Genomic DNA, 22903 nt, shown 5'->3' on the forward strand with positions numbered 1-22903 from the left:
AGATTTGAAAGTATCTTGTCCCCTCATTGGTCCTCTGGTCAGGTGTCAGCCAGGTTTACTGAGCTTCTTAACCCTTTACAGGTAAAAGAGACATTAACCCTTAACTATCTGTTTATGACAAAAGTGATCCTGACAAATTGGAAAAATGGTCTGAAATAAATAGGATGAAATTCAATAAGGACAAATGCAAAGTATTTCACTTCAGAAGGAACAATCAGTTGCATAGATACAAACTGGACAATGGCTGTCTAGGAAGTAGTGCAGAAAAGGACCTGGAGGTTACAGTGCGTTACAGACTAAATATGAGTCAACACAAGGACAGCGTACTACTGTTGCAAAAAAACCAAACATCCTTCTGGGGTGTATTAGCAGGAGCGTTCTAAGCAAGACATGACAAATAATTCTTTCACTCAGGACTGATAAAGCCTCAACTGGAATATTGTGTTCAGTTTGGGGCACCACACTTTGGGAAAGATGTGGACAAACTGGAGAATGTCCAGAGGAGAGCAACACAAATGATTAAAGGTGCAGAGAAAACATGACCTGGGAGGGAAGATTGCAAAAACTGGGTTTGTTTAGTCTGGAGAAGAGAAGACTAATGGGGGGACATGATACCAGTCTTCAAATACCTAAAAGGTTGTTATAGAGAGGAGGGTGATAAATTGTTCTCCTTATCCACTGAAGACAGGAGAAGAAGCAATGGGCTTAAATAGCAGCAAGGGAGATATAGCTTAGACATTAGAGAAAACGTCCTAGCAGTAAGGATAGTTAATCGCTGGAACAAATTGCCTAGGGAGGTTGTAGAAGCTCCGTCACTGGGGGGTTTTAGGAACAGGTTAGACAAACATCTGTCAGGGATGATCTAGATAATACCTAGTCCTGCCTCAGTGCAGGGGACTGGACTAGGTGACCTGGCACGGTCCCTTCCAGTCCTACACTGCTATGATTCTATGATTTACAGTCTGACCAGGTCTTCTCTAGCTTTACACTGAAATTCTGGCAGGTTTGTTCTTACAAAGGTTGTACTTGATCCCCGAAATCCTCACTTGCCTGAGGAAGGGATTGCTGGACTGGAGCGCAGGGTCGGGCACTGGAGTAGTAGAAATGTGATGGAATATATCCACTACATAGTGATCAATAGCCATATCTGAAAGGCGATTTAAAAATATTTTGACAAAATAAAATGCCCCGTGGACTAGAACATTTTGTATCAAGCGGCATCTGAGCTGCTCTTCAGAATGGGGTTCTAATAATATTTTGTGCTTATCCAGCACTTTTGTATTCATTCTGGATGCCCAACTCCACGTCCAGCTATTCGATGGCAATTTGGCAGAGGGTCCCTCCCTCCCGCTCGGCGCAAAGGACCTCCCGCTGAATTGCTGCAGATTGTGATCGCAACTTTTTTTTTTTTTTGACTGTTTGGGGTGGCAAAACCCCTGGAGCTGGCCCTAGCTGTGAGTATGCTGAGAACCTGAGAAAGGCATTGAAAATGGTCCAACGAGCAAATGGAAACCTACCTTTCTCTCTGCCACAGTGAAGTGCATGCAATTACTTTGGTCAGAAACTTTCCCAAAGGAATTCTTTAAACCTTATTAAATAAACTAACGCCACCGTGCCTGCTCTATGCCCACCCACCCTCAAAGAATGCCCCTCTGATAACTACCCCGTGTGGACAGTAAGCTGGGCACCCGTGAACAGCAACAAAGCAGCACGTGTGGCCCTGTACAGAGGAAAGAACCCATTTGGAAGCATGTGGCTGCAGATGGGCACAGAATTTTGCTCCTTTGAACATAATTTGCTGTGATTCTCAACTTCCTGGCTTTGAATCTGCCTGTGCAGTAGCTAGCACATTCTTTGCACTAGACAAATACTAAATATACAAAGCCAATGCAATGCCAATGAATAACAGTGCACAGACATTGCAGTGATGGAAATGTAGATAGAGAGAAACTGATTCAGTCTGTGGCCCCAAACCTACAAGGAACTGCACTTGGGAGGGGCCCTGTGCCCATGTGAAGCATAAATAAAAGTGGATGGGGCTTTGCATCGGCTTGGGGATTTGCTTGCCAGGAGTGACTTTGCAAAAGCAGGGCCCAACTCTCTATCCAACTTCCAAGCAGGTTCTAATGAAGAACCATGCAGGGAAAATTACTTTAAAATTGATGCAAATTACTCTGACTATATCTTTCCAAACAGTAAGAGAAGCTCGGACAGTGCCAAGAAGGGTGTCTTTCATCAGGACTAAAACAGGCAGCATTTTCTCATTTTTCAACTAGAGCTGGGCAAGACAGGGCAGGACACCTGGGTTCTATTCCCAGCGTTGCCACTGACTCCCTGCGGAGAAAGTGCTTCAGTGCCTCAGTGTCTGCATCTGAAAAATGGGAATATGAATGATTATTGTGTATACTGGTGATTGACCAGGACCCCATTATGCTAGGTGCTGTACAACACATCACAAAGAGTGTGTCTGCTTCCTCCCTTTGGGGAAGCCCTTTAAGCTCTGCAGAAAAGAGAGGCTATTGTCATGCAAAGTGTAGTTATCATGGTATATAAAGAGAAGAGTGGAGAACAGGGTACAATCCCGGCTTCCCAAGACTCTGGGGGTGAGGTGACAGATCAGAGTTCCTGTGTGGCTCGGCTTTGGGTCTAGGGCCAGGAAGGGAAACACTGGGCAACTTTTTGGGGGGGGGGGGATAATGAAGGAGAGTGAGGAGACTGTGAGGGGGACCCACAGCCCTGCAAACTCTGCCTGGGCATTGCTCGGCGGCAGCTCCTGCTCCTCTGGGCACACAGCAGCAGCTCTGCCCCTCGGTTTTCTTCTCCAAAGGCTCCCTCCCCCCATCTCTTAGTAGAATATTGTGTCTGCCCATTTTTGGGAGCTCTTTCCCAGACTCCGGAAGGAGGCATGGTGGGGAGGGGGAGAAAGGAGGTTCCCAGACACCAGCGAAGAGGGAGGAGGAAAAGAACCCCCCGAAACCTCCCTTCCAAAGGAGGTTCATGCACTTCCTACCGCCTCGGCTTTAGCTGTGCTGCTTGCAGAACCCAGAAGTGAACAGCAGGCGACCCGGAAGGTTTGAACTAAGCCTTTAACACACAGCAAAGCCAGAAAGACCATCCCAACCTCGGCTTTGGGGCGGGGGGTGGGCTGGGGACAGGGGGTTTCTTTTTTTTTTATGTCTATTTGCCAAAAAAACAAAACAAAATCCAAAAAACCTGCAGTTAAGGCAAACCAAGGTCTGTATGCAACAGCCCTCCCCCCAGGAGAGCAGTGGTGGTGGCGGTTGGGGGGGCTCCCTGCTCCCAGCAAAGAAAGGAGCATGGAAGGGGGAGCCGCAAAGAGAGGGGATTTTTTTTTAAGATGGGGTCGCAAGAAAAAGTTGCATGTAGTTTTCTATCGCTCTTGGTCCCCTTTGCAAATTGCAATCGCATGTCAGTTTCCAGCGAGCGCTGCTGGGTTCGGGCTCCGGCTGCGGGAGTCTAGCGAGAGGAGGGTTTTAGGGGCTCTCCCCCCGCTTTCTTAAAATCCGATGCATGCATTTGATCCCGATGAGTGTCGGCTGCGTGGGGGGCTCTGTCTTTCCAGTGCCCCCCAATACACTAAAGCCTGGGCGGGTTGAGGAGGAGGAGGAGGAGGAAGAGAGGAAGCTAAAGGGGGGAGCCCATTTTCTTCCTTGCAGACGGATCGCTGGCTGGATTGCAATTTGCAAAGGGAGCATGATTGTTGGTATAGGAAGTGTCTGCTTTTTTTTTTTTTAAGCCGGGTTATTCAAAAAACCCCTTTGGTGCAATTCTCCGGTAAACAATGATTCATGGGGCTTAATGCAAATAAACTGATTGCAAATGGAGCTTTCCCTTTGCACTTCGCAGCTGCCTGATTTTTTTTTGAGTGGCCAAGCCTCAGATTTCTGTCTTTTTTTGCAGATCTGCAGAATATGGCGTCCCTGTCCTGTTTTAAAAATAAGCCAGGCTGCCATTTTTGTTTTTCTTTTGTCTGAAAATTTTAATAAAACTGTCTGAGAATGTGGGAGAGGCAGCTGAAAGGCAAAAGGGGCACCTAAAGGGGTGGTTTTTGCTTTGCTTTGCGTTTTTGTGTTGTTGCAAAGATCTTGCGTGCACGGGGGGGATACAATGTAATTGAACTTTAAAAAAGGAAACAGTCAAACATTTCTGTGGGGGGGGGTGTTAAGATTTAAAGTTAACTTATGCAAAAGTTTTTTTAAACAGCCTTTTTAAAACAAAAACGCAATGAAAAACCCTGCTCTTTATTTTCTCTTTCTCCCTTTGGATTATTTAATGGAAAAGTTAATTGAATCTGAATGTAGCTATGTTTTAAAAAAAACAGACGGTTGTGAATGTTGCCTGTTGGTTAAAAGGGATTCAGGGATTTTGGGGGTGGTGGTGAAAATGTGTTTTTTTTTTAGTTTGATAGAAAGCAGAGTATTACAAACGGAATGTTTAACCCGGACTATTTTGCAATTGCACTGGAGCAGGAATGTAGTGTTTCCAGAGTGTGGAATCTGCAGGTTTAGAAACTGACACAATTTTTCGTGCCGTTGTATGGAGAGGTCTGTCCATAGTGAACATGTATTTAGTGTCTGCCATCTATGTGCATCGGGTGTCCATGCATTTATTCGTGAAGTGCACGTTGGATTGTACATACAGTCTGTTCTAGAATATTTAAAAGAGAGTCAGACTAAGAGAGGAGTATTCTAGCCTAGAAATGGGTTATTGTTTAGAAAAGCTGCTCATTCAGAAGTATTGTGCAGAGTGTAGGCAAGAGCACACATCCTTTCAGATGCTGTTGTATGGTTGGTGTTGCACTTTTATTTGCTGCCTGTCTTGGAAAAGTGAAGGACAATTTCTCAAATGCTTGTTTGAGCTGCTCTGTGACTGATAGCAGATGGGTCAGCCAGAGGCTTCTTAAACAAAAGTCACATTTTGGGGAAGAGGCAAAACATTTTTAAATCTTGATTTAGAAGATTGGAAGGGGCTGGATGGAACGTGGCCCAGCCCTACGGCTGGTTCTGCTTTTGTCCAAATATTCCTAAATAGTTTAGTCCAACCCTGTTCCTGGGATAACTCCTTGGACTTCCATGGGCTAATACAGGGAGAAATTTGGCCCTTTATTTATTTTTTGTAAAGAAAATGTGGCATTCCCATGGATGTGTTAGTTTGGAGGCAGTATCTGTTGCCCCCTGGTGTGTCTTCCTGGGCTCATTTTGGGGGTGTTTTCTGTGTATTTTGGATGTGTGTATTGGGGTGTGTGTGAAGTTGTCCTCCTTGTCCCCTATAGAACAACACCTTGCGCGCAACATCTGTGCTCTGCTAGCTCTGGAGATGGACAGATGTCAGGGGAAGCACCGACAGTACATACAGAGGTGGGCGCTCTGAGTTATGCTCAATGACAGATTTCTGTGTGTCTTAGTAACCCACCAAAGTGCATGAAGCTGTTCAAAAGTAGGGCTGTGACGAGTCAGACCCCATGTCCATGCTGGAGATCCTCCCAAGCCACGCACATGTGGACCTTGGTGAATGTCCATTGAGGGCTTCCTGCCGATTGCTGGATCCAGCCCCTCTAGGAATCCTTTTCATTGTAAGTCTGTGGATTTTCAAATCTTGGTCCCAAAACAGTCTGAAAAACCTACTTGGAATGAAACGAAACAGCAGCTTCCTCAACAGCAGAAGTACATCAAACTGCAAGTTAGCCATCAGCACGTCTAAACATTACCCGCAAGTGCATGTGTGTGTAATGTCTGTCGAACTGTCACAGAGCTGGGAATCAGTGGACATGGGTTCTAGTCCCAGTTCTGCAACCAACTTCCCGTGGGACCTGAGCAAGTCATTTAACTTCTCTGTGCCTCAATTTCCCCACGTGTAAGACTGATACAGTGATACTTGTCTTTTTGTACATTGCCTCGAGCTCTCTGAATGAAAAGGGCCCCTACAAATGGTATGTGTTGGTGTTCCTATCTATACGCTGTGTAGCTGTGGGAAAACTACCGTGCTGCGTCTACGCACCCTGGTGCTAGAGAACATGGCACCGTAACATCACCTGCTGTCCTGATTTCTGCTGTCTCAGCAGTGAGCATTTGGAATCTGATGTGTCCAAAAGACGCTTTCCTAATTAGCACAAAAACTCTGCGTGTAGGGAAGTTTTTGTGGTGATCCAAATGGCTATCGAGGCCTGGTGCCCAGAGCTAGACACTAACGTGGTGTGGACTTCTTAGATGGCTTTGTTGTTGTAATGTTCAGGGCTTAGGCAGGAGTTCTGCCTTCCCAAGAGTGTGATAGAAATGCCTGTTTGTGTGTGAACTTTCCAGGGAGCACCCGAGGGAGAGAACAGGGCCGAACTGGAGGGTTTGCTGTGGCTGTAATGAAGGTTTCCCTTTGGCCTGTGCACTCTGATTACTCTGCTTTTACACGTCATTGTTGGTGTGGGGTGGCCACGTTATTTATTTCTGTTACAGCAGCACAGAAATAATAACCCCTTGAGCATGATACAGCCTTGCTCTGCCATTCTGCTCCGAGTGTTTCACACCCGTGTTATAGTATGTATAAATCTGTAAATCACAGCTTACTGGGGGGCAGCTTTGCTGATAGTAGCAGTGATGGACGCACCAGTGTAGACAGGGCTTGGATGCTTTTAGTGGCCTGTTGTCGGACCTTGACAGTACGGGGGTAGCCAACCTTACCCTCTTCGTACCAGTGTCTGCTCTTGCTAGCGGAGATGCACCAGAGTAAATGGTGCTTCAGCCAGGAGAGTTGGTGTGAGGACTGGGATTAGGAAGCAGTGGTTCTTGGATCCTTGCTTTGTGACCTGCCGGTCTGGGGTGGACAGGCACCGAATTCCAGTAACAGCTCTCCTGGTGTACGTCACTTTCACTCTATAAACCTTCCCTGGTGTGGACTGTGCCTCCAGCAGAGCTCGTTGGTGCCGTGCACTGATCTTGTTAGCGGACATGCAGGTCTGGCTTTGGGGCCTAGAGCTGAGACGGAGCTGGGCGAATGCTCTGAGCTTTGTGCCTTTGCTTTTATTGTAGTCTGATCCTCAGGTCTCGGGTTCCCCGCAGTGGTTGCTGAGTCTTGTGGCTATTGCAGGTCACCCCTGCCAGCCTTGCTCTGTCTGCTGGTACAAAGGGTCTAGTTAGTTCTCTGCTTTCTCCTAACTATTCACCACTTGTTGGGTGCCTCCTTCTGCCAACCCCAGTGCTTTGACACTGGCGAATTCAAGCCAGAGCGTGATACGGCTGGTAAATGGATTTTAAATACAAGACCTTGCCTTTCAGTTGTCTCTTGCGCACTGAGCCTCTGCATTAGAAACCCTGCAGCTGTGTCAGCTCTTAGGATGGTCGCCCTGAACTGCGTTCTTGCCCTGTGTGCCTCCATAGCTCTGCTAATTAACCAGCTTCAGTCTCTGGCTGCAGATTTTCCCCATCTTTTGAACATCTCAGAAGCAAATGCAGGAATCATTTCCCTGGGCTTTGATTTTCCTAATACACAGTGTGGGCAGAGACCTGGCCATTTCGCCCTGGGATTATTGTAATGTGCTAGATAGTCTCATTTTCCCAGTGCAGGCGCTGACACAATTTTCCATATACACGTTGTAAGGGAGGCTGTTTGCCTCAATTGCACCTTATTGTCTCATGTCCCCTTTGCTCCTCAAGGTATATGTTTGTTTTCTCTCTTCACAAACGGTGAGAACAGAAGAACTGGTGCTGACGGGGTGGGAGGGGGTCTGGTCGCTCGCACCTTGTAAGATTCACAAGTCATTCTGGAGATTGCTGGGAGCCAGTCTTCTGCACAGCACACGTTCCCTGTGATTGTGGTGGAGGCGTTTCTGTATTAGCCAAAGAGGGAAGGATTGGTTCCCACTCTAGAGGACGCTCTTAGTCTCAGTGATTTGTGAGGTGGGCACGTGGAAAGGGAAGCTCTTCCAAGACTCAGGAATTAGAGGTGTCAGGGCTGGTGTGACCCAGGATTAACACAACCTTCAGTGATGGATGTAGCGTGGGCAATGCTGTGCAAGCTCCTCCAGAGTCCTTCAGTCCTGATCTGCAGCCTCTGCAGCTGTCCCAGCCTGGGTGCTTCCCGCTGCCTTGGGAACGTGGGCCTCTGCCTGCTGGCTGGAGCTGGAGTGTGGCCTGGTGGTGAGGGGGCCAGCCTGGGACTTGAGAAACACCAGTTTGATTCCTGGCACTGCCACAGACTCCATGAGTGGTCTTGAGCCTCTTTATGCCTATTAACAGAGGGGTTGTTGTGTTAGTCTGATCTGTAAAAGTGACAGAGTCCTGTGGCACCTTATAGACTAACGGATATATTGGAGCATGAACTTTCGTGAGTGATGCATGCATCTGACAAAGTGAGTATTCACTCACAAAAGCTCATGCTCCAATACATCTGTTAGTCTATAAGGTGCCACAGGACTCTCTGTCGCTTTCTGCCTATATTCCCCTCTCTTCAGCAGGGAGGGTGATAGTAGCCTGGCCCTGTCTCCCAGGGGGTGTGAGAACAAATCCACTATTGCTTGTGAGGTGCCCAGGGATTGCAGTGATGGGGGGCCATGGGGGTGCCCAAGACAGACACAATCAGTGCCTTGTCCTAGTCCTGAGGGGCCATCTGCAGCAGGTGAGTTTTCTCACTAGCTGGTGTTTGTGTTGTGGCTGTTAGGGTTGTGTCAGGCCTCCCCGTCTGGTCTGTGATCCCCCCAGAGCTGCCCTGTGTGTGTTTGTTTTTTAAAACTCTCCCCAAAGGTGCTGGAGGGCTGTGGTAAGGGCTTGAGGAGCCAGTATGCTGGCAGCAGGCTCACGACTGCCCAAGGAGGTGGCTCCAGCTTTGGGGCTTTCCTGACCTTGTATGGTCCACTTGTGGTGGTGGCCTCCAGAAGTAGGGGAGGGAAGGTGAGTGACAGGGTCCCCTCGCCCCTTGTAGGGGAGCTGCTGAAGACCTCTGCATTGCCTAGGGGCTGGAAATGCCCTCAGCTGTCAGGGAGGAGGTGGGCACATGAGAGGGGGAGGGAGTTTGTTTTGGGGCTTTTGTCAGTTTTGATCAGGAAAGGAAATCGGAATGAAAACATCTTCAGGAGGCAGAAACAGAGGCCTTAATTTGGTTCCATCTTCCATGAATTCTTCTGGTGCAGGATCCCCACGATTGTTCTTTCTAAAAAGTAAGATCTTGAGGCTGGGTTTCTAGACTTGCCCTCCCAGGTTTTCTGGCTGGGATGCTATTTTTGGTTTTGGGGTTGTTGTTTTTTGCCTTCATGGCTGTTATTCTTTCTGCTGTCTCTGCCTTGGTATAAATTCCTTCTGCATGGGAGAAGTAGGGTTGGTGTGTGTGTGTAGGAAGAGGACCTCACATGTGATTTCACAGCCATTGCCATGGAGAGCTGCACGGTGTCTCCACATCAGCTGCTTTCAGGAGGCCACGAGTTTCCATTGCAGAAAGGGCTTCCCAGTGCCAAGGCCACCATAGCTGAAGGCTCCCTTGGGAGGGCCACTTCACTCCCAAGGTGAACCATTCCTCCCTGTGGCTGTCTGCAGGGACCATACAGCCTTGTCAAATGCTGACTACCAAAATCATGGCGCTGTGCAAAAAATTAAAACCCTGATACAAATCCCCATCAGGAGAGTAGGCCAATTCCCCCTCCATTCCCCATCCCTCTCACTGGGGCAGAACTCTCAATGGGGCAAGGGGGAAGGAGAGTGATATTCAGCCCATTCTTCCTGAGGTTCCCCTAGTGCTTTGCATGGAGTGAGGAGTTGAAGCGCCACAATGGGGTAAGGTCACAGTCGTTATCCCCATTTTATCAATGGGGAAACTGAGGCACAGAGCAGGATAGCGAGTCAGTGGGAGAGCCAGGAATGGAACTAGGAGTCCTGATGTTTAGTCCTCTGTCATAACCACTGGATCAGTCCCTTCTTGGATAGGGTGAGAACTTGTGGAGGGTGTGAGTGGGTGGGGAGAGAGAAGAGACTGAGCTGATGGATGGAGTGCAGAGAAAAGGCTGCAAGAAAGGTGTTGGCAGTGCCAGGGGCAAACCTGCTTTGGGATATTCGGAGGCCTGGCTCTGGCTGGGAGCTGGTCACGGGAGCCCAGTGCTGCTGTGGAGGGGACTGGGGCGGTAGCCTGCTTGGCTGCCCACTTGTCTGTGGTATTGCTGCTGGCTTCCGGGACTCTTCTTCACCCAGCTGTGCCCACAGCGGGGGGGAACGGGAGCATCTTTGGGAGCTGACGGGTGGTGCTTTGGGCACGTGGCGTTTTAATGGAGCATGATCAGTGAGTTAGCCCAGTTCCGAGTCTCAGAGAGAAGCCGGACCAGTGGTTGTTCAGACCTGGCACCTCAACGTCTCCACAGAGATGGGAGTCCAGATTCCATTCCTCCAGCCCTACAGTTTTACATCCTCCCTTCTTTCGCTGGACTGGCTGTGGCCTGGGGTTGCTGCTCACTAGCAACTCAGTAGGTGGCCCACCCCCCCGCTCCGGAGCGCTGTGCCGCAGGAAATCGCGTTGGCTTCTCTGAGTCCGTGATGACCAGCTCCTGCATGGTGCACGGGGATTCTCTATTAGCACAGGGCTGTCTTTTGCATGGCAGGCTAAGTTCTGACTCCTTCTGGCTGTCAAAAATCCCATGGCACTTTCCTCAGGAGTCCAGGTGTCCTGGCCAGACTGCAGCTGGGATAGTTTCTCCCTGCCTCCCTAGATCCCGCTGCCATTTAAAACAGATACAGACTCTTCCTTCCTTGCCCCAAACTGTAGCATAGGGCTACTGGGTGCTGTTAATCAGGTGCCACATTCCACCCCAGAGGTGGCTGCATGGGTCAGTGGTACTGGTATCTCGGCCTTTACTGATGTGATGACTCTGCTGGCCAGGAGCGTATGCAGCCACGTGCTGCCTTGCAGTTTCCATGAAAAGCATCTCTTGTTTCTTTTTATTTCAGCAAAGACGAGACAGAGGGGGCTGCAAAAGTAGAGGAGTCCCCGATAGAAGTGTAGCTTGTGTTAACGGCAGTGGTAGGAATTGGTGAAGGCTAGTGTGCTTCTGGGACTGGGGCTTTTGCCCGCCTGCACCAGGAGGAATCGTCCACCTCCGCCAGCCTGGAGCATCATCTACACGTCTCCCCAGGCAGCTGCGGCCACCTGGCTTCTGAGGCCAGCCTGTGAGTACTGAAACGCGAGTGCACATAACATCTTCCCTTTGCAAGGCCGTGACAGGTTCCTCTGCTGCAGCTGCCTTCTGAACCACTTACCGGGGCTCCATCCCCTCCCCTGGGGCTGTGCAGATCCCCTTGAGCCAGCTGCTTTCCACGCTCTCTTGCCTGGGGGCTTCTATTCACACCACCGCCCTAGGGCTGCAACAGGCTGAACTCCCCTCCCACCCTGGATCCATGACTTCCACCCAGGCTCCATACCCTGGAGCCACCACGTGCCCTCTCCTACGCCCTGCCTACAAACCATGCTCCTATCTCCGGGCCCTATCAATGCTCTTCTTCACGCCCCTTTTCCCCCTGCCACCCAGAGTGCTTCCAAACTCCCTGAGGCTACCCTAGGCTCCCTCTCCCCAGCTATTGCCCTGTCCTAAGGGCTGGTTTTGCTCTGTCTGTTATCATCGATCCTGGTGATGCAGGTAACAACCTTGGGCTTGGGGCCTTTAGCTCCCAGGGTGTTTCCCTCATCAGGGTCCAGGCCCCTTTGCAGCAGATTCCCCTCTGATGAGATGGAGCCTGACACACGCCTCCCCCCCCCGTCACTGATTGAAGACCCAGGAGCAGGTCTGTGCCCTTGTCCCCCTGGGTGTCTGGGTGAGGCACAGGGAGGCGAGATCTCCTGTGCCCACCTGTGCCAGGCCTGGGGCAAGAATCCGTGCTCTCTGGGCTTGAATGCGTTTTCATCCAGCGATTTCTACTGGCCCCCTGCTTCAGGAGCATCCCGTCCCCAGCTTGCCCTCTGTGCTCAGCAGAAAGATCAGCCTCTTTCTCTAAGGAGCAATGCTGTGCCCTTGTGATGGGCCCACTTCCCCCATAGGCTAGAGACTGCAGCCTCCACCCCAGCATGATCTCACATCTCCCTCACACTGCAGCTCTCTGAAGCCCCTTCCCCTGGCACCGGAGAGTGCTGGCCTTGCCCGTGGCCCCTGTCTGGGAACATCTCACGGAGAGCAAGGACTCCAGGCCCCTCCTCCTGTGTGTAGGGAGGGGCAGGAGCTGAGCTCATAGATGAGCCGTGGGTGAGGGACAGCTCAGGTATCCCTGGCACCCAGGACTCCCCCGCAGGCAGTCCCCAAGTGGCTCTCTTCTGCCCTGGCTGTGCCTTCCGCGAGGGTAGTGTCCTGCGCTGCTCTCTCCTTTATTCCTGCCTCCCGCTCTGGGGAACCCTGGGGCAGCCGACAGCCAGCAGCCCCGGGAAAAGAACCGCTCGGCACCAGCGTTGGCCTTTCCAGCAGCAGGGCTGTTTCCTTCTGTGCCCGGCTCAGATGCAGGCGATGGGCGGGGGGATGGCTCGGGGTTGGGACTCCAATTGGGAGTGAGGAGGAGAGAGCCAGGGTCCTATTGGGTGCGCTGAGGTGTCAGCAATGCCGTGTCTGCCTTGAGAACAGGCAGGGTGAGGAGCTGATCGCTCAGTGGGTGTGAGCTTCCACGCCTGTCCAGGCCTTGCTGTGCGCACCTAAGTGTGTGCGTGCTTGTATCTGCTTTGTGTTGTGCGTGACTCTGCCTGACTCTGTGTCTGATTGCCTGGACTGGGCCCTGCGTGCGTGTCTCCCTGCCTGCCCGCTCGTCTTGGCGTGGTGTAGGCAGAGGGTGCTTGGCGCCGGGCACGGGCCGTGCCAGGCATTTGAGGCTCTCTTGTGGAAAGACGCCGCCTTAGCCCATCTCTCCTGACTGCCAGTCGCAGGAGTCGCTTTTCAGAGCAGCCAGGTTTTAATCTGAACCTGTGGCCCGGAGCTGGTGGCTGGTGTGCCCTGCCTGCGTGGTGCTTCCAGCAGCAGTGCTGGGGTGGGCGAGAGAGGCCGAGGGGGCGCTGTGAGCTGCGGCATCTCCTGCAGACCTGCGGAGGTATCCACTGCAGTGCTTCCCACCCTTCAGCATTTCCGTTTTAATGGCTTTTTTTGCTGTGTGTCAGCTTCCATTTTTCATATTTAGCTGGAAGTATAGAGAGGGAATTCATATATTTTCCATCTGTTTTATTTCCCTCTAGCTCCCTCAAATTGCCCCTTCCCCCCCCCACCCCAAAACCTAAGCTGAGCCTGAATCTTTCCAGCCTGTTGGGAAGGGAGGGCAATCTCATCTGTTCCAAATGAGATACTGTCAGATAGAGCTGGGACAGAAATAGATTGCTGGCCATCCTTGTTCTTTTCTTCTTCTTCTAGGTAGGTTTGTAGATATCCAACCATTGCAGGTTTGGCCATTGTAGCAGCAATGCTATTAAAGAGACCCCCTTCTGGGGTCAGGCCCGTACAGCAGCCCTTCTGGAGGGTCTTTCTCTGTTTGCAAAGGCTCTGGCTTTCTTTCTGTGGATCTTTTTTTTTTTTTTTTTTAAGTTGCATTTTAATCTTTAAAAAGCTGCCACCAACCCCAGTGTTTACAACCAACCCTACAATAATAAATGCCAGTCTGTGCAGCCTGGAGGTCATTGGTATTGGTATGCTCACTGCCAGCTGTCTTGAGAGATCCTGCACAGCCAAGCCAGTGTTTTGCAGCTTGACTCCTGCGACCCACTCTACAGTAATAGATTGATGGAGGTTGGGGAGCGGGTCTTGGTGATGGAGACAAGTTTCCATGTCAGGGTTGTATGGTGGTGGGAGTATGTGAGTGTGCAGATCAGATCCTGTAGTGTAAGCCTTTCCATTCTGACGGGCTGATGCTGTCCTCAGCCATTCACTCTCTGCCCAAAGGTGATTTTTATTGTGGTTGAAAGTTTGGGCAAAAATGGTTTAGCTGTTTGAGTCATGGAAAAATTATACAGTTTGATCCTCGTTTTTAAGAGGCTGTAATGATGTTTATTTCTGAACAGTGTTGGCACATGAGCAGATTGGGATGGAAAAGTGAAATTTGACCGGGGGAGAGTCCCTAAGTCTGACTTGTGCCTTTCAGAGGTGAGATGAAAATCCATTTTGATTTGGCTCAGTTAAAAAGCATTGAAAATACACATGACACATGCGTGGCAATCTTTTAATAGCAAGAGTGGTTTGACAGTTGTCCTCTCTTGGCCCTGTGCATTGCAAAGCGGAGTGAACTCTCGTAGGTCTGGGAAGGTGCGGATGGAATAAGGCAGAGTGATGTGAACGTGTGCTGAATGAGATGCAGCTGTTATTTGTATTATGGTGCCACCTAGACGTAGAAATTGAGATCAAAGCTGTGTTGTGCTAGGTGCTGCATAAAGTACGTGGTGGTCTTGGCTCCCATGAGCTTATAGTCCATACAGACAAAACAGGCAAAGGAGAGAGGAAGGAGTATTATTCCCGTTGTGTACATGGGAATGAAGACACAAAGCCCTTATTCTGCAAAGAATTTAAACATATGTTTAAAGTTAAGCCAAGAGATTGAAGACTTGATCCTGTGCTCATTGAACTGACTGAGAAAGCTCCCACTGACGTAAGTGGATCACGATCAGGGTCTAAGTGACTTTCCCAAGGTCATTCAGTCTGTGGCAGAGCCAGGAGTCCTCTTGGAGTCCTAGGCTAGTGCTTTAACCAAGATTGTCCTCTTTTTAAATTGTGCCACGATTCCCAGAATGTAAATGTCCTTCGGTGGTGAATGCACATCTTGTGCTAAGCAGAATCTCCTGCTGCTCACTTGCAAATCCTCCTACACCATAGACTTCTTTGTGTGGACGGGATCAGGATGGGGCGGAGGTGTCCTTTGGGGACAGAGAGGTAGGAAATTGACTAAATGAAAATCTGTTTGGAGGATGTTAAGATTGTAAAGTGAGGCCTCAGCAGTCAGGGAATGTCATTGTAAAGGTTGTCCGTGCTCCCTAAACTCTGCCCGTTATGATAAAGGCTTTAATCGCATAACCACATGCCATTAAATCCTCAGGACCCCTGCACAGGGAATGAAGCAGGACACGGAGGGAATGAATGACAGGAGCGCGGTGGATCTGTGCCTTATTTTGGGCCAAATTCTGTGTAACAATCTGGAGTCAAGGTAGTGAAGCTAAATACTGGTATAACTGAGAGCGCATCGGGGCCCTCTGCAGACAGGGTGAGCAGCGTGTTTGGGGTCTGGCTAACTATTCATCAGCTGTTCCATTCGGTACCTCTCCTTCCCTGCTGAGCCCCGAACGGTGATGTCGGCTTTCTGCCTGAGGTACGGCATAGACCATTTCAGCTCCCGATAGGGCTTTCTGAAAAGTCGTGCCCAGGGACTGAAAAAAGTGCACCAACTAACCCAAAGGCTGAGGGTACGTCTGCACTGCGGCGGGGATGTGACTGCAGCATGTTTAGACATACCCGAGCCAGTGTTCATCTAGCTCGTGGGAGTACTGAGAGCAGTGAAGCTGTGGCAGCACGGACTTCAGCATGGGGCCCTGGGTATCTTCCCAGGCAGGCAGCCTCTGCTGTCCTGGCTTCACTGCTGTCAGTACCCAAGCTAGCTAGATCAGGTCTATTGCCTGTGCTGCAGTGACACTGCTGATTGCTGTGTAGACATAGCCAGAGTCTACTAGCCAGGGTGAAAAGTACCTGTGAGGCCACTCCCTTGCAATCAAAAGGAACAAGGGTCTAACCCACAACTTCACTTGCATGAGCTGTCCCATGGAAGCAAATGGGCCTGACTCACGTAATTAGTTGCTCTGGTGCACGGGTGTTTGCAGAATCAGGCTAGGGAAAGCTGTGCACTGAGCTGTAAGAGTCCTGTTACCAAGCATGACTCCTGGGAGGGTGGGTTGGACAGTTGGTCGACGTGTTCTCAGTACAGGAGCTGAGCGATGAGCTGCAGAGCTGATGGAATCCATATTTTGCCAAGTAGATTATTTGCTAATGGCAGTGCAATTGGCTGAGTAATATACAGAGCACTGCTGGGCCATCCCCCTGTCCTGTGTTCTCTTCTGGCTTCACTTCATTCTCTGTTGTGGAGTATCTTCCAGTGGTGCCCTCAGTGTCTCTGCTTTTCCATCTCTCTCCTGTTCCTCCCTTAAGGGCCAGTTTCTTAGAGCCCCAACCAGGTGTGCCCAGAGCAGCGAGGCATTAGCTCCTGTCGTGTTGCCCTGGGCACTCTCTGCCTGCCTCTTGTATATTACACTGTCTGCCCCGGTCCCCAGGGGAACATTGTGGAAACGAGATTGCCAGTGATGTAGGGAAATTGTAACTGGGCTGCCTCTCCTTTGGCTACATCTCCTGCCTGGAGCCCAGGAGCAAGGTTGGCATAGGAAACACCGTGCAGCCTTTGTGAAACTCAGGATCCGCTCCCCTGTTTCTCTCTCTACCTTTTCCCTTCTCTACATTGTGCATGTTCCCTCCTCCCTTAGTGGTAGTGTTACTTGCTTGTGTTACGGTTGCACCTAGCGGGCCCACTCAGGATCAGGTCTCATTGTGCTGGATGCTGAACAGACACAGGGTACATTGGAGTTACCAGACTGGATCAAACCAGGGTTCCACCTAGCCCAGGAGCCTGGCTCTGAGAGTGGCCAGCACCAGCTGCTTCAGAGGGAAGAAACTTTGCAGTAGCAGCTATGGAGTAACCTGCCCCCAGATGAAGCTTCCTCCTGACCCCCAGTAGCTCATGCCCCAAGGAGGAGTGTTTGTATCCCTTCCAAGCATTTTTTTAGTATTTTCGTTCTAACTCTGTTTGTCCTTTTATCCCTATAAATGTCTAGTCCCTTTCTGAATCCTTCTAAGCAACTGACCTTGACAATATCTTGTAGCAGTGAGTTCCACGGGCTAATTGTGTGTTTGCAAATATGGTCCCCACCCCACAGCAGTTGAGTTACGACAAGTCAAACAAATGGGCTAAACAAAAGCAGAGCAGAGTGATTATGGTCACTAGAGGATAAGATGAGACTCAGTCCATTTTTTTAAAAAGTTTCTTTTTTTTTTTTTTTTCCTTACTCTGACACCCTCTGTTTCTCTGCTGTTCTGTCTGCTTTATCCTGCCTGTCTTTCCCTCCCACTCTCATGCCCACTTACGCAGAGGGCTGGGAAATTTTACCAGACACCCAGTAGCCACAGGATTAAACATGCCACGCTCCCGTTCCAGGCCCTTTTAGCTGTCGTGAGGTTGGGGTGGTGGCTTTCTGGTGGCTGCTTAGGGCAGGTAGTAGAGTGCCTGTGTCACTCGTACTCCCTGCCCTTCCCAAGCAGAGGGAAATTGACCTGATTTCTGTCAGTTTCACAGCTGCCCGAGCTGCCTGCCCAGTTCTGAATTGTGGCAGCGAAACTGCAGCTTCGGTTCGTTTGCACTCAGCTGTAACTTGGCAGACATCTGAGCAACTGCAGAGGAACTGGAGCTGTCTGTCCAGGGCCATCCTTGGGATTTATGGGGCCCTACGGAGTAGTATTAAACTGGTGCCGCTGTGCTCCACTGAAAGTGGTCCCCAACTGGCACTGCTGACCCTACTGTGTGGAGTGGGCCACCTCCCCTGCCTGCGGACCCCCAGAATCCCCCCCCCGAGCGAGCACTCAGTGCAGCCCCTCCCCCAGCCGAGCGTGTGCCAGTGCAGCCCCTCCCCCAGCCGAGCGTGTGCCAGTGCAGCCCCTCTCCCGGCCCAGCAGAGCCCAATGCAGCCCCTCCCCCAGCCGAGCGTGTGCCCAGTGAAGCCCCTCCCCCAGCCCAGCGAGTGCCCAGTGCCCAGAGCAGCCCCTCCCCCAGCCCAGCAAGCACCAAGTGCAGCCCCTCCCCCAGCCCAGTGAGCGCCCAGTGCAGCCCCTCCCACAGCCCACCAAGTGTCCATGGCAGCCCTCCCCTAGCTGAGCGTGTGCCAGTGCAGCCCCTCCCCCAGCCCAGCGAGTGCCCAGGTCCTGGGGCAGCCTCTCCCCCAGCCCAGCAGCACCCCGTGCAGCCCCTCCCCTAGCCCAGCGAGCGCCCAGTGCAGCCCCTCCCCCAGACCAGTGAGCGCCCAGGTCCTGGGGCAGCCCTCCCCCAGACCAGCAAGCACCTAGTGCAGCCCCTCCCCCAGCCCAGCAAGCGCCCAGGTCCTGGGGCACCCCGTCCCCCAGTCCAGTGAGTGCCCAGGTCCTGGGGCAGCCCCTTCCCCAGCCCAGCAGCACCCAGTGCACACCCTCCCCCAGCCCAGCAAGTGCCCAGGTCCTGGGGCAGCCCCTCCCCCAGCCCAGTGAGCACCCAGATCCTGGGGCAGCCCTTACCCAGAAGCAAATTGGTCAGAAGAAAAGGGCCCAGGTAGTTGGTGGCAAAGGTCTGCTCCAGCCCCTCAGAGGTGATGGAGAACGGCAAACCTGGGAGAGAGGAGCGGACTGGCACAGCAGGCCCTGGCTGGGCAGTCAGGGGTGGGCGCCATTTGGATTCATGCCCCCTGCCTGCCACAGCCCCAGGCTAGGCTGAGACCCCTGCTTTCTGCTAAGCTCTGTCTGTTCTCTGGTACTTGTGGGACAGGCTGAACGAGTACGAAGAGAAAGGCCTCGTGATGGAACTCAAGGGCTGGGCTCAGACCGGACCGGGGAAAGGAGAACGGCACAGAACCAGAAATCAGGGGATCAGGATTGGTGCGCTGGAAGCTAGACTTTGCTGCTGGAAGGAGAACGAGGGGACAGGCTAGGACTTTAACAGCAGCAGCAGCTCCAGCCTGTCTCAACTAAAGTCTTCTCCTTTCGCCGGCAGCACAGTTAGCACCAGCTTTCGCTGATTTCTCTTCTTTGCTGTATCTTTAATAACCGGCTAAACGGACATTTAATGGGGTGTTTGCCATGGCACTAAGCGGCTGAGGTCTGTGGGTACCAAACTCCAAACCTGTTTTAAACACTAATGTTGCTGCGTTACAGTAACACCTTTAGCCCATATATTTCATCGACGTTAATACATTTCTGGCACCCAGTGTGGTGCCTAAAGGGTTAATACATACTCGGAAGCCAGCACCTCAGCAAACAACTGGAGGTTGCTTATCTGTACCCAGAGGTTCTTCGAGATGTGCGGTCCCGGTCTGGATTCCACGCATGGGATACGCATGCACACCTGGGCCTGAGGCCAGAACTTTCTTAGCAAGCCGCGTCTGTTGATCCACACATGAACCTCCTGCTCCAAACTGAGGAGCCGTGCAGCCTGGTGCCTCTCCGGTTCCTTCTCTTACAGCAAATCCAAATAATCGGCAGTAGAGGGGCTGGAGAATAGGTGTGGGATACGGATGGGACCACAAATCTCAAAGAACCTGTTACAGGTAGGTAGCCTCCATTTCTTCTTCAAGTATGCAGGAGCTTAGCAAGCAGTGGCCAAACAGGAGGTGGGTGGGAGAAGGCAGACGTGATAGCTGTCTGTAGGACTGCTCTGCCCACAGCTAGATCTGCAGTATGAGGCTGGACCAAGGCATAATATCTCATGAAGGTGTGTAAGGAGCTCCGGGTGCCTGCCCTACCTATCTCTAGCAGGGAGTACGTCTCTTGGGGATGCAGCACAGGTTGCCTGAGTTCTAGTGGAATGTGGGCTAGCTGGTAACAAAGAATAAGGCAGCCAGGGGTCTATATCAAAAGTTGCTGCCCAGATAGAGCCTGACCCCTTGATCTCTCTGCTATGGAACAAATAGTTGAGGTGTCTTTTGTCCTTTGTGGATAAAAGCCCAGTGCTCTTCAGACGTCCAGGAAATACAGCCTCCTCTCTTAAACTGAGCCCCACGGTTTAGGAAACAAATACTGGTAAGTGGATGGTTGGACTCGTCTGAAACGACTGTAGGGATGAATCTTGGGTGTGGGCGCAGCGAGAAGTTTTCTTTACGGAAGGTAGCATCTGGCAAATCCACCGTGAGCACTCCCAGATCACTGGCTTCTGGCTTATGGTGTTGCGACTAGAAAGGCCACTTTCACAGCCAGATGGGCCACGGAGCACATATCTAGGGGTTCGAAGGGGGATCTAGCAAGAGCTGAAAGAATGAAATTGGAGGTCCCACTGGGGCGCAAACATCACCAGGTCGGAGTGGCTGAGGGAACTGAGATTGTTTAGTCTGCAGAAGAGAAGAATGAGGGGAGATTTGATAGCAGCTTTCAACTACCTGAAGGGGGGTTCCAAAGAGGATGGAGCTCAGCTGTTCTCAGTGGTAGCAGATGACAGAACAAGGAGCAATGGTCTCAAGTTGCAGTGGGGGAGGTCTAGGTTGGATATTAGGNGGGGGGTGAGGGCAGGGGCCTGGGTGGGGGGGCGCTGCAGGACAGAGGGCTGGGTGTATGTGAGGGGGGGTCAGGACAGAGGGCTGGGAGTGTGGGCTGGGGTCATGGGGTGCTCACGGCGGGGGATATGCCCCAATTCCTCCCCCTTCTCCAAAGTCCTGCCACCACTTCTTCTCTGCCTCCGTGGGGAGCGCTGACTCGAATCCTCCCTGACCCCCTTTCTCACAACACCGATCAGCTGATGCTGGCAGGGAGGGAGGGAGGGACTGAGAGGAGGAGGAGGAGGAGCAGGAACCCAGCACACTGCAGGAAGAGGCAGGGGAGCCGGCAGGACCAAGCTTCTGCTCCCTGCCCCCACGGGAGGGGGCAGAGGGTGGAGAAGAGCGGGCTGGGACTCTGGCAGGCAGCAGCGTGCCATTAAAAATCGGCTCGTGTGCCGTTGGTTTGCATAAAGCAAACGGAAAGGCATAATCTGGGCAGGGCGTTTACAGCTGCAGAGTGCCCCCAGGGTGTGTAGGGATGGCGAGGTCATGTGGAGCCGGGTAGCTGGACTGTGGTCTAGCCCTGAGTGGCTGGGATGTGGGAGTGCCTAGAATTGCCCTTTCCCGGAGGAGTCAGGCTTGGCTCTTTGGTGGATCATCGCTGGCTGGTTCGGGCGAGGCTGGTGGAGGGGTGTCGAGTGAGGTGAGACCTTCCAGCTCCATGATGACGTAAGCACCAGTGATGGAGGAGGCTGATTTAAGGCAGCCCAAAGGGGATGTAACTGAGTGAAGATGGGAACCAAGCAAACGACATTTAGTGGGGGGCTATTGGGAAAAGCTTCCCAACCATCTGCCCAAGAGAGGGGCTGCGAGTCCCATCACTGGTCTGGAGAGAGCCCTGAGAGTAGGCTGTAAGGGCAACTCTGCGCTACCCCTTTCCCCCCGAAGGAGAAGGGCTCCTAGCAGGGGGTTCCATCTTCAGCCGCGTCTGTAGCAGGGTTTGGCTGCTGCGGGGCTGCTATGGCAGCACTGGGCATTTGTTTTTCCCTTTGGCCTCCAGTCCCTGCTTCTGCCAGGGTGGAGAGATTAGTCTGCTGCTTTGCCAGGGGTACACAGGCATAGTGGGGCCCCCAGGAGTGGCCACTGGGTGGAGAGGGGCCTAGAGAGAAGTGGTGGGCAGCAAAAGAAAGATTTCCCAACCCTGGAGATAGGAGCCAGGTGAAGGCCAGGGACCAATGGACTCCGTCTCTGCCCCAAAGAGCCGGAGAGGAAAACCGAAGGGGGCTCTGACCAGCTGACACATGTAATGAAGCCCCAAACTCCTCCCTTTGCACTGCCCCCAAAGGACTAGCACAGCAGGACCTAGAAAACTCCCAGGCCTTGTTCGGTGGAGCTGGGATAGCCCTTGGCACGTCATCTACAAATCGATATGGTGTGAGGTCAAAGATGGTGACATGCCAGCGCTAGAGACTGCAGCCTTCTGTCCATACGCTTTCCTGACATCCAGCCTATGGACCTCAGCCTTAATGATCACGAGGCTGTGGTGCTGCATCTCCCTGACTTGTTTGTTCTTCTGCTGAGGCACCGGCTAGTGCCTGTGGATACCAATGCTGAGACCCACTTTACATAGGCCACTGAACAGATGGTGACCAGGGCTGACTTTGAACCAGGGACCTAGAGAGGGCGTCCCTAGCTTCCTGAGACACTTCTTGAGAACACCATGTTATGATGTTCATTGCAGAGCCAGCCTAGCCTGGCAGCACCGATCACTTTCCTTTATGTGGCTCCTTGTCTTGGAGAGTGAGGGGCAAAAGGAGCAGAGGGTGAAACCCTAACGCTTGAGCTCTCCTCTGTACCTTGGCAGAGCGCTAGGAAGGATGGCCTTGTGACCATGCTGTGGCTCAGGAGATCCGGGTTCTCTCCCCTGCTCTGTCATGGACCACCTGGGGGAAGGCACTCAGGCCCTCCGTTCTCCATCTGTGAAATGGTAGCGATGCTTATCGTCAGCAGGGCGGGGAGCTCACTGTGGAGCCTGATAGGTTTCTAGGGAGTTAGTGGGGTGGATCTGCAGGGGCAAGGGGCTTTGTGGAGCTGCATTCCCCTCTGGGGAAGGGATAGGAATGATGTCAGAAGCTAGCTGCTGAAGTGGGGAAGCCTAGGGGCTGTGTGGCAGAAGGGGTGATTTTTTCTGGTTGGTGTCTCCTGCCATGTACTGCTCTGCAGTTTGGTTTCTGTATGTTTCACTCATGGGGCCCTGCAAAATCCCCAGCTGCAGTTTGAGTAGGAGCCCCAGTAAATCTCTCATCTTTATGATGGATTCGGGGACAATCAACGCTCTTGTAAAAATCCGGTTTGTGAAACTGGTGGGCGGTGCAGTGGCCTGCTGCTGAGCTGGCAGCTAGAAGTGTGGTTCCCGAAATGGGGCTTTCCCTCAGTTCTGAGTTGTAGGATCCAGGGGAAGGATAGTCTAATAACCCTGGCAGCTGCCAGGGACAGGACAAGCAGGCCTTGTGATTACTCCCCCACAGAAAGCTCAGCCAATGCATCTCCATCCTGATCTGCAGCACCCCTGCTATTCCAGTACCACCCACCCCAGGCTCTCCTGGTGTGCCTCAGTTCTGAGCAGCAGGACCCCATAGTTGTCCTGCTTTGAGCCCCACATGGT

At 52.0% G+C, this 22903-nt stretch overlaps 1 protein-coding gene across 12 annotated transcripts in view; it reads left to right on the forward strand.

The window, feature by feature from the left end:
• The first annotated feature begins 2858 nt into the window (after window positions 1–2858).
• ZNF362 (zinc finger protein 362) overlaps window positions 2859–22903 on the forward strand; it is a 49124-nt gene continuing 29079 nt past the window's right edge. For 2 of the 12 annotated variants that reach the window (XM_032798482.2, XM_032798492.2), the window contains exons 1-2: window positions 3583–3795; window positions 10935–11153. The gene's annotated coding sequence lies outside the window, so the exon portion shown is untranslated. Of the gene's footprint in view, window positions 3235–3362; window positions 3796–4424; window positions 4566–4662; window positions 5379–10934; window positions 11154–22903 lie in introns of those variants that run through there. The other 10 variants (XM_032798483.2, XM_032798487.2, XM_032798484.2 and 7 more) reach the window with 10 other exon arrangements.

Source organism: Chelonoidis abingdonii, chromosome 23 (assembly GCF_003597395.2).
Source record: "Chelonoidis abingdonii isolate Lonesome George chromosome 23, CheloAbing_2.0, whole genome shotgun sequence".
In the NCBI taxonomy this organism is placed as follows: Eukaryota; Metazoa; Chordata; order Testudines; family Testudinidae; genus Chelonoidis; species Chelonoidis abingdonii.